Source organism: Haliotis rubra, unplaced genomic scaffold, assembly GCF_003918875.1.
Source record: "Haliotis rubra isolate DU_JTF1 unplaced genomic scaffold, ASM391887v1 Scf233, whole genome shotgun sequence".
Taxonomy (NCBI): domain Eukaryota; kingdom Metazoa; phylum Mollusca; class Gastropoda; order Lepetellida; family Haliotidae; genus Haliotis; species Haliotis rubra.
The window spans coordinates 361,241-374,042 of record NW_025766370.1 but is presented as its reverse complement, the minus strand read 5'-3'; positions in this window follow the sequence as shown (position 1 = coordinate 374,042).

Here is a 12,802-nt window from a genome sequence, read left to right as displayed (position 1 = left end):
AGTGGTTAATGTACTAACCCAATTAAGATCTGTAACGAGAAATCTAAAATCGTCGCCAATCAGTAAGTGACAGAAGTGAAGCGTTCCCTATTCTCACGTGACTTTAGAAGGTTTTCTACGTCATCTGACGTCAACTGGAACAAGAGCACTTCCGTTGCACTTTACCGCGAATGAATACTTTGTTTGTGAGGTGATGTGAGGTGTAATTGGGTTAAACGTCGTGCTTGAAAATATTTCGCTCATATGACGACGTGCATGCGTGTGTATGTGTATGTGCGGCTGCTTGTACTAGGCCAGACTTAAGCTGGTTTTATAGTGCTAGCCCAATGAGATACCATGCCGCAGCGAAGCATGAATACCCCACTCAGACACATTATATTGACTCCGAGCCGACCAGTCCTTGTTGTACCCATTAATGCCGAGCGCCAGGCAGGGACCAACAAGTACCATATTTTAACGTCTTTTGGTATGACGTGGTCGGAGATCGAACCCGCGACCTTCCGCTCTCCGGGCGGACGCTCTAACCACTACACCACGGAGGCGGTCTACTTTGTTTGTACGTGTTACAGTTGTATAAGGCGCGTAAAATGGAAGAGACCCGTAATATTCCCGATAACGTTTTGTATGTTTACAATTACCTATTTTCTTTTATTACAACATGTGAAAACACTGGCGTACGTTAATTACGTGTCGACACAAAAAGGGTTTTGTTTTTGAAGATCGCGGTTTGAAAGAACAGAAATGTACCAAACAAAATAAACTTGAGCAGTGTGAATATTTTGAGGGTTATTTTATATGACACTAAGTGCTCAATTTACAAAACAATTCTCCCAATATCCATGACCTCTGACCTTGTTTTATTCAGAATGGATACCAGCTCCTAACTATATTGGGTCGATGGTCAGTGGCGTCAGCATGCCCACGGTGATTCATCATTTATTATTATTATCATTAAAGGATATTTATATAGCTCACATATCCACGCAACTAGTGCATTCTCAAGGCGCTGGTATTTTTTCCCTCGTTCATTGTATGTCAATCTCAACGGCACATCGTATTATCAATCTCAACTCCTGGGGAGTATACAACTCTTGCAGCCACTAGGCGCACCGAGTTATTGTGGCTTTCTCATCCTAACGAGGTACCCATTCACAGCTGGGTGGACTGGGACACATAGTCACTGTACTTTGTCTAAGTTTTCTGAACATTGCAGTACCCGCAACTAGGTGTTTGCACGTATTCATGTGGCCACCATCTGGTCATATACCAACGGATTCCTGGGTTCTTTTAAGTGCACAGGTTTGTGTACTGTTCACTAGGGGTTGTGACAACACTGAAAGAGTCTGCACACAAAGTTGACTCCTAGGTTTTACACCCGGTCACAGGTGGGCTCGATCCCGGCACCTCAATCTCGCTGGATCACTAGCCTGGCGCCTTAGACACCGGTCAGGTCGCCCAACCCATTCAGCAAAAATATTGGTGCATGCATTCGTGCCTTCCTCTAAAATACAACCGTATCTGTGTACACAATGTGGAAAGACAGATTGTGCAGAGTTGTCTTCCTTGGCCGTGCCAGAATGATATGATTGTGGGTTCGAATCTGAGATTCGCATTGATTATCTTCCATTAATGAGGTATACGACTTTATGGATAACAACTTCTTGTTTATTACAAGACTTTTCGGTGTAGATTCTTACACCATAATCAACTAAAAGTGACTGCAAAAAACTGATGGGAAACACAAGTTGATAAAGTTACAAATATCCAAAGATGTTTTTACCTTTATAACCCATATGGTGAAATATAACCAGAGTCATATGTATCACATTATTAGTTACACGGTGTTTTGAAAGGGTGTACGGGACTATAAGACCCATGTAAATGCCGAAATACGGAATGTACAAGGGTCTTACAGTCCCGTACAACCTTTCAAAACACCGTATGACGAATTTATTACCTTCAGGATCTTTTTATTTAACTTATCTTTAAACAACAACATTCAATCATCGGCAGAATGAGACACAAAAGTTTCGACTCGATTTTTCCTGAATGGTCATGAAGGGAGATAAATTGGGATGGCTTAGTTTATGATAAAAATTATCAAATTTGAGGTTTTGTTAAAGGAAAAGTAAAATACAGAAACATTTTATTTGTTGGATAAATTTATTGACACAAACAAATAGGAAATTGTCACCTGTGGCAACAATTTTATTACTCTGTTTATACTCATAATTGTATACGCCATCTCTAAAATTTCGAAGCGATCAGCCCTTTGGCAGCCACAAGGTCAAGGTCATTCGTACAACCCGTGTAGTGTGTCACATGGCAGATTTGACGGTGTGTACGGTTCGTACACCCTGTTCGTAAATCCGCTTACATGGTTTGGTATGCTTTGGCTATTGACCAATCAGAATTCGACAAATTTATCTAAAGGATAATAAGTGCACATATCACTTTTGCCTAGCAACCATTGTTTCTGTATTTTGTTGTCTGTGACGCCATCAAACAATTGAACGTCAGTGAAGAGGGCCGTCACACTTACTTACGGTATTTTACTGCACAAATGTACTTGGATAAATACAATGGATAATAAAGAAATTATTACACTCGTGCAAGTGTATCATATGACTTATACGAGGCTATTTTCATATAAGTCGTATGACACTCTTGCTCGTGTACTAATCTCTATCAATCAACGAGTGTTGATATATTTGATATCAGTAGACACGAGGGTGAGATTTTATTTATCATAAAAAATCACTCTTCATTAATTTTCAATGAAAAATGTACATCTCTGAACTCTATACTGTCATTATACTTGCAGTGCAGTGCAGCGATGTCATAGCATTGTGACATCATCAAGTTTTTGACGTCATGGCATTGTGTATAGTATATACATTAACATTACCAACGGCACGTAACTGATAACAAGTGGCACATAATTGGATGAGGCCAGGTGGGAATGTCATCTCATCACTTGGTTGTAGTCACTTCTAGCTAGCTTTTACCTGGGTTAACTCACTCACTCTGTCACGGAAGCGCACAATAATGAAAACCCAACACTCCAACTAAGACTGACATGAGTACATGTGCACCGATATACTGTGTCCCATCAAAGCGAGGTCTGTCTGAGATCTTGTCCCTGTGAAAAGCCGGAAATGGTCTTTCGTGGTTGACCAGCCGTAAATTTGAACAGTTCGATATCTCCGCTAAATAAACTATGGGTAATTGATCCCATTGGTCACATTACTGTCCGAGTTAATGCGTCTGTAGAATGGTCAGTGATTTCTGAGTAAACATTCCCTCTGGATTATGGTTGCCTTATTCTGTGGTTTCCACAGACACATACAGAATGAAGTGAAAATTTTAACACTAAGTCATAGCTATCCCTTGTGGTATGCCCTTCCAACTGACAGAGTTACCTCCCCCTGACCTAGATGTCACTGTATAGTAGTTTGAAAATCCTCACAAATTTTCTGTATGGTATACACTGTACACGTGTATAGAGTGGAGTGAGAAATTGACTTTATCAGCTTGTTTTCTACACTGATCCATCCCTATATAGGTTAGTGTTGTCGACATTAGTCCTTTGGACATCGTATTTTATATTATTTTTACGTTTGTACTTGATATATATTTTCCGGCCCTTTTTCCTTTGTCTAACTTTAAGCTATGGCTAAGAATAAGTGCGTGCAATGTCAGAAGTTCATGTCGGATTTAGACCCCCATTCTCTCTGCATTTCTTGTTTTACTGGTAATCATTGTACCCTGCAAGATCGCTGCCTTCTGTGTTCAGAGTTATCAGAGGTTGAGTGGTTAAGTATGGATTCTGCAAGATCTCAGACTAAGAAACGTAAATGCTCCCCGTCGTCGGAGGCTAGCAAAAGTAAAAAATCCGCTTCGGGATCCCCGCCATCTTCACAGAGATCTGAATCAAAATCCAAATCTAGATCTAGATCTAAATCGGATGCATCCCATTTGGACATTTCTGCTATCTCGGATTTATTTGCATCGTTTAAATCAGAGTTGCAAGCCTCAGTTAGTCAGTCCATGTATGATATGGAAATGAGAAATGAGACCAAGATGAATTCATTACAAAATCTGTTTCATGATGGCATTATGTACGGCAAGACGACCGGTGGTCGCACTGACTGGGTTGGCGATGGCAAGAGCGGGGGCAAGAGTCAGTTTCTGTGAAACTCGGGGGTGCTCTACCTGGGAAGCCGGGTATCACCTTACGACCGGATCAGAAGGCCGTTCCCCACAGGGGGAGAAGCCACGGGCTTCATGTGACAGGGACGGGGTCAACCTGGCTGACCCCAGGCAGGCTTTAATTGCGCTCCAGGCAAAACAAGCCGTGTCCCTTGTCCCTGGGAGAAAGGCGGTCACGCTTGATCCCAGTCACTCAAAGCCTGCTACCTTATCCCACGCGGGGAATGTGCTGCAGTCATATCCTAGCGGGACTGACTCCATGCCCTCGGCTTGCGTCTCCCACCTTGGGTTTAATCAACGAGCCACGGCTGCCACGGGGGTTAGCGGTATCCAGGACCAGCAGTCCAGTAGCCACGTGCCAAGCGGGATTTCCACGGGAGCCATGGATAATTTTGACATTGATAAGCCACCGTTTTTACCGCTTGTACCGGACCTCTCGGATTCTGAAGCTACTTCTATTTATCCTCTCTCTCAACCAGAATTCGTTATGAAGGAGGGATTATTGACAGTCCAGCCTATGGATACTTCGGCCGAAGATTTTGTTCCTGGATGGTCTCTTAGGGAAAAGGTTGAATTAATCCATGGACTTTATCCAAGCACGGTCCCGCCACAGCCTGAGGAGCCGGAACGGGAGTTACCAGTGGAGCTGGGATCGTCAGGATGTCTGCCGCCGGAAAGGGTTCCCAAGCTATCTCTTCCTCATTCATCGGCACTTAAGTCGGCGTTGGATTCTTACAATTTGAACCTCTCCAAGGCGACTTCACTTAATGCATTACCCAAGATTATTCAAAAGCCAGTGTATGCTATTCACAATAGACTGATTCCACTTTATGCTCCGCATATGGACAAGGATTTCGCACAGCTACAGGATGCTAGAGCTGCCAGGGATTTTCCATTTTCCTGTTCATCCAAGGATCTCAAGGACATGGATGGGGCCGCCCGTTCATCCTTGGACATACTATCCTATACCAACTGGTTTGCTGCGGGAGTCCCGGGCATTATTACCACCATTATTCCAAGATTACGAAGGAGTAAAGAAGGACACATTAGTATCCATGTCAGCCGAAGAAGTAGCCATGGCGCACTCATTCCTAGATGTGGTATATCAATCTATAGCCGACGCAACTCACAATCAGCTGTGTACACTTGGACGTTTAACAGCCATGGAGAGACTTCACAAGTTAGATTCAATTAGAAGTCTACCAGAGACAGCTAAAGATGTTTTATTTCAACAGCCCTTGGACTCAGAATCTCTTTTTTCATGGACAATGTGGTCAGGCTATTCAAGTTAAGGATGCCTTTACATCACGTAATCTGAATCAGAGATTGGCTTCAGCTTTACTGTCACAAAGCAGGAATAAACCTCAGTCCAGACCGAGGAGGGATGTATCTGCTACTATTTCCCGCCAACCTTCTCACAGGCGTCAGGAGCCACTGCAACGTTCAGCATTTGACAGGGCAGGAGACTCTAGGTCGCGTAATTTCTCCTCGTCAGCACCATCTTCAACTCGGGGCTACTCATCCTCTAGGGGCAGGGGTAGAGGCACCAGGTTTTTTCGTGGCACCAGAGCGGGATCTAGGAAGTTTTGACTCCAATCAAATAGTCCAGTTTACTCAGCCTTACGATTTGGAAATGCCCTCGATTTGGAAACAGACTTGAATTTATTCTACCGGTATCCCAATCTCCCGTAGGGAAGTCGGCTAGCACAATATGTGGAGAATTGGACACAGATCACCTCGGACAGCTGGATTCTATCAGTCATAGAAAGGTTACATGCTACCATGGGAGAGTCTACCTCCAGTAACCTACCAGCCGGTAGGGAGACGTTTTCCTGCAAGGGGATCGTCTAGCGGGAGCAGTAGCGGCCATTCAACAACTGTTAGACAAGCAGGCCATAGTGGAGATTCCACCATCAGACCAGTCATGCGGGTTCTACTCCCGGTATTTCTAGTTCCCAAGAAAGACACGGAGGAGAAGAGGATGATCATAGACTTGAAAGTGTTAAACAAGGAATATTTAAGGAAACCTCCCAAATTCAAGATGGAATCCTGACCAATTTGAGAACTCTTATCCAACCAAATTCCAAATTCATCAGCATAGACCTGAAGGACGCTTATCTTCATGTACCAATACATCCTCGGTCTCAGAAGTACCTTCGTTTCGCGGTAAACGGACGGAGATTTCAATTCCGTGTTCTACCTTTCGGAATTTCTCTAGCTCCTTGGCTGTTCACGGTGATCATCAATCCCATTTTAGCGTTCCTACATCATCGTCAGATAGCTATCCACGGTTACTTGGACGATTTCCTGGCACGGAATATAATTACTCAGACTCTTTTAAAACAGACCAAGTTTATACTCCACGTGTTCACACATCTAGGCCTTGTTGTACACCGGTCAAGTCAGAACTAGTCCCCACATCAAAAATCAAGTATCTGGGAGCCATCCTAGATGCCAAAAGCGGCACAATTTTTACACCTCAGGATCGTTGGTACAAGATCGGACCAAGATTTTCAATCTGTTAGCAAGCAAGGCCGCATCAATTCGGACATGGATGTCCCTGCTGGGATCTCTTACGTCTATCCAAGATTTCACGATGAGGGGCAGGATTCATCTTCGCGAACCGCAAATATGGATCAATGGGTTCAGGGATCTGGACTTAGAAACTATGGTATCTCCTCCCTTCATGATTCGTCAGGAATTTTTGTGGTGGACGGTGGACAGCAACGTGCTTCCAGGAGTACATTTTCGTCTTCCTCCTCCAGGCGTCACTCTATATGCGGACGCCTCAAACTTCGGGATGGAAGCTCATGTCAACGAACATCAAGTTCAGGGGCTGTGGTCTCAACAGGAAAGCAATCTCCATATCAACTGTCTGGAGATGTTAGCGCTGGTAAAAGCTCTGTCTCATTGGTCTTGGAACCTGCATCAGAAGAACATTATGTTAGTGACAGACAACAGCACAGTAGTAGCCTATATAAACAAACAGGGCGGAACCAAATCTCATCGTCTACTACAGATTACGAAGGAACTTTTCAAAATAGCAGATTCCATGAAAAGTCATATAAAAGCTCGTCACATCCCGGGAAAGGTGAATATTTTGGCAGACTCTCTCTCCAGACAGGACAGAGTGATATCAACAGAATGGACTTTGAATATGGAGGCTTTCAAACTCATCAAGGAGAAATGGGAAACACCATCCATAGATCTCTTCGCGACAGCAAGGAACAATCGTCTACCTACATTTGTGAGTCCTGTTCCGGATCCGACAGCCTGGGCAGTGGATGCCCTGTCAATCTCATGGGAAAATCTGATAGCATATGCTTTTCCTCCGTTCAAATTGATACCGGAAGTACTAGCCAAGATCGCCCAACACAACTGTGTAGTTTATCTGGTAGCTCCAGCATGTCGACCAGAACATGGTTCACGGACCTTCTTCAATTATTGACGGACAAACCCTTACGACTGCCTTGTTGGGAAAATCTTCTCAGTCAGCCCAAGTCGGACAGATACCACAAAAATGTAAACCTACTAGCTCTTCACGTATGGAGACTATCTATAGTTCCCTCAAGGAGCAGGGTTTCAATGAACAAGCAATTTCGGCTATCTCCGAGTCTATCAGACCTTCAACGGCAGCACTGTATGACACCAAGTGGAATGTCTTCATCCAGTGGAGAAGAGAGCAACGACTACTCAATATTCCAGTCACCATACCTATCATAGCAGATTTTCTTATATATCTCAGGATGGTTAAAAAATTAAAACACAATACTATTGAAGGCTATAGATCAGCGATTGCTTCAGTCATGGACTTACAGGGACTATCTGTAGGATCTGATCATTCTTTACACAGGATTATTAGATCTTTCCAGATCAAGGATGTGTCATCGCCGTCATTATTTCCTAAGTGGGATCTATGTTTGGTACTACAGGCTCTACAGAAGTCTCCGTTTGAACCTATGCAAGACACTTCCTTAAAATACTTGAGTTTTAAAACTGCTTTTCTACTGGCTTTTGCTACGGCTTCAAGAGTGTCAGAACTGCACGCTATTGACTTTAAATCTATTGCATTCTCGGAAGGGTATAAGATGATGACTTGTAGGACGGTGCCTGAATTTACAGCCAAGAATCAGTCGACGTCTCATGGTTTGTTAGGACACAGAGTCTACAGAATACCAGCTCTGCCTGCCCTGCCTCTAGATCTGACAGATCAAGACTACTTTGTCGATCCGAGCTCTCAGATGGTATATACACCGCACATCTAGTTTTAGGCGGAATCGTCGTCATCTCTTCCTCTCCTGTAAAACAAATGTTAATACGGACATATCTAAGAATACAATTTCTTCATGGCTCAGGAAGACAATCGCCTATGCTTACGGAGACTTGGATCAAGAATCAGTTAATGTTAGATTCTCGCCACATGAGATTAGGGCATTAGCATCAACAGTAGCGGCATGGGGTTCAGTTTCAGTTGAACGAGTGGTGGCTAGTTGTCAATGGAAGTCGTCAAACACATTTATAAATTTTTATTTAAGAGATGTAGCCTCTTCAATGGAAGGCCTTAAGTCCCTGGGTCCGTTAGTAGCGGCACAACACCTTTCCTCCGCCTAGTACCTATTAAAAGGGGTAGCAGGGATTGGATCATGTGTCAAGCATGTTACACACCTGGATTATACGATGATGGAGAGAAGATATCGAGACAGAAGTATTATCAGGTAGGTCACAGTTACGATTATCCCTATTATAGATACTAACCGAACTCAGGTGGTGGTTGAGTATTGAAAGGGAGTAGTCTCTAATTATTACGGAATTAATCTTAAGGATTGGGAGAATCAACCGGAAGTGACGTCATAAACCGGAAGTGACGTCATAGACCGGAAGTGACGTCATAGACCGAATATTGACCGGAAGTGACGTCATAAATGGGAAGTTACGTCATGAGATGACAGAATTCGGGGAAGTTGTCAATTGGAAATTATCAATATTAATTCATCTGAAGAGTAGTATAATTCGATTGATAATTAGAGACTACTCAACATTTGGACGGAAGTCCAGTGGACAATGATCCAATATTATATTTCACCAGTGAATTATTTACTACTAAGTCATAGTTATCCTTAGAGGATTTTGATCATGGAGAATAACTCACTAGTGGTATGGTATGCTTCAGGACTATTCTTCTAGGGATAGCCCTCCATCCGTATGTGGGATTCAGGCAACCATAATCCAGAGGGAATGTTTACGCCTCAATTAGGAACAATTACATTTATTGTTAGTAATTGTTAGTAAACTTACCTCTGGATTATGAAGGTATATAGTCCCGCCCTTCCTCCCCTCCTTTCCTCTAGAAGATAAGTGTTTTGTAAACTGTATTCATAAAATTTGTGAGGATTTTCAAACTACTATACAGTGACATCTAGGTCAGGGGGAGGTAACTCTGTCAGTTGGAAGGGCATACCACAAGGGATAGCTATGACTTAGTGTTAAAATTTTCACTTCATTCTGTATGTGTCTGTGGAAACCACAGAATAAGGCAACCATAATCCAGAGGTAAGTTTACTAACAATTACTAACAATAAATGTAATTGTTCCTTTATCACAGTCTGTATCAGACCCCTGCGTCGTGACTGATGGGAGAGACCCTGACTCCTGGAGTACGTACATTGTTGAAAGGAATACGGATGTAGATGTGATTAATGTTAAACAGATCCAGAGGTTCTGTAGCTCACCTGACCAGTGAGTAATAATGTTGACATCTCAGCACTGCAAAAGATTCTGGGAGGAAAGTATTTTCCCAAATCGTTACCACAAGTGATGCTGAGTGTAAATAGTGACGCCATGAGTGAGTGAGGGAGTCAGCTGAATAAAGCCTGTTAGACCAGCTGTAGTACGGCGCGGCAGTTTGATGATGGAGGAAAGAAAGTCCGAAGTCAGGCAGATTTTAGATATTAAACACTTTTGTGTTTGGAGCTGACAAACCTGGAAACATAGGCCAGATGATCCGGGATACGAACCCGCGATCACATGGGTGTCCAAGGGAGGCAACTCTGTACACCGACTGTGGACACCTAATATGGGTGATGCCTTCAACATTTGGAGCATCCTGTCTTTCCTCTTCTGTGAACCCGTGACGATCCGGGTTAGAACTGGGCCCCTATTCTCGAAAGGATCCTAGCCCTAGGATGTCCTAACTTCTGTCTTAACTACTTAGGATCTGTCTTAGCTGGGACACTTTCGAGAATAGGGGCCCTGGTCTTCAGCAACCCATGCTTGTTGCTAGACGCGACTAATGGGATCGGCCGACTTGGTTGATGCATGTCATCGCATCTTAATTGCGTAGATCGATTCTACTGATCACTGGATTGTCTGGTCCATATAGCTGGGATATTGCTGAGTGTATCGTTGAGAAACAAAACAAACCACTGCATTGGGCGTTGTTGTCTGTACTTGGTTCAGTCGGTCACGTAAATCGTCGCCTCAAAGAATTACTCTTTGAAGTGAGGACAGTCTTTACCTTTTGCCTCGATTGCCACAGCAATAGCTATTTTAGCTTTGGCAAGCCAAGCAAGCAGAAACCGAATCACTTGGCAAACGATGGCCTGCAGCCCGTGGACAGTTTGGGCCTGCATGTTGGCCAGGACAATCCTCCCGACTGTCTCTCCCGATGTTGCACGAATCATTTCTTCTCGAAGTAAAATGTATGTGAAAACTTCTTTTTGCTATGATTGCCTCCATATATCCATTTAACTTGATAAAACATTTGCACACAGGTGTAAAGTGGAACCTGTGATACGGTATTCCAATGTTTTTACCTATTTTGATTCTTATCATAGATAACTGGATTTACTTTCAGAGACTCATCTATAATGCTTTAAAGGATGAATCAAGGTTAAATTCACCACATTGCCATAAATGGAACACTGCAACTACACCGATGCCAAATCTCAAAAATAAATTACAAGAAATGACCAATAAGTAGCCATCAATGGACTTCCAGATATGGCCGAAACGCTTGTAATGTGTAAATCTGGATTGGAACTTCGTGAGTATCTATCAGAAACTTCGTGGGTACCTATCAGAAACTCCATTATTTGGATCATTTGGACAAAGTTTCAGTTCCCTATACTTTCTGAGAAACATGAAAATGCACGGACGACAGACAACACGACACGACTTGAGCTCTCTTAAATATCAGCAGGTGAGTTAATAAATACACTTAAACTAGATCACTAAATCACTCGAGCGTCTTTAATGTGTAAATGTTGCTCGTGAAATTTAAAAAGAAGCAACACCCAACATGAACATCACTTCCGTGTTGTGTTCATGCGCGGTGGGCTTCCGCGGCGAGGTAGCAAATATTTTTCAAGTTTTGTCACCTTTCAGTGACGATTTAAAAAACAATATTACTACAGTAAACTATGTTTATACCGAACACAGTTATAACGAACACGTGTATACCGAACACGGTTATACCGAACACGGGTATAACAAACACGGGTATACCGAACACGGGTATAACGAACACGGATATAACGAACACGGGTATACCGAACACGTGTATAACGAACACGGGTATAAGAAACACGTGTATAACGAACACGGTTATAACGAACACGTGTATAACGAACACGGTATACCGAACACGGGTATAACGAACACGGTATACCGAACACGTGTATAACGAACACGGTATACCGAACACGTGTATAACGAACACGGTATACCGAACACGTGTATAACGAACACGGGTATGCCGAACACGGTTATAACGAACACGTGTATAACGAACACGGTATACCGAACACGGGTATAACGAACACGGTATAACGAACACGTGTATAACGAACACGGGTATAACGAACACGGTTATAACGAACACGTGTATAACGAAAACGGGTATACCGAACAATGTTATACCGAACACGTGTATAACGAACACGGGTATACCGAACACGGTTATAACGAACACGTGTATAACGAACACGGTTATAAAGAACACGTCTATGACAAACATGGGTATAACGAACACGGTTATAACAAACTCAGGTATAATGAACACAGTATAACGAACATGGTATAACAAATACGGGTATACCGAACACGAGTATACCGAACACGGGTATAACGAACAAGGTTATAATGAACACGGGTATAATGAACACAGTATGACGAAGACTGGTATAACGAACACGAGTATAACAAACACGGGTATAACGAACACGGATATAACGAACACGGGTATACCGAACACGTGTATAACGAACACGGGTATAAGAAACACGTGTATAACGAACACGGTTATACCGAACACGTGTATAACGAACACGGTATACCGAACACGTGTATAACGAACACGGTATACCGAACACGTGTATAACGAACACGGTATACCGAACACGTGTATAACGAACACGGGTATACCGAACACGGTTATAACGAAAACGTGTATAACGAACACGGTATACCGAACACGTGTATAACGAACACGGGTATGCCGAACACGGTTATAACGAACACGTGTATAACGAACACGGTATACCGAACACGTGTATAACGAAGACGGGTATGCCGAACACGGTTATAACGAACA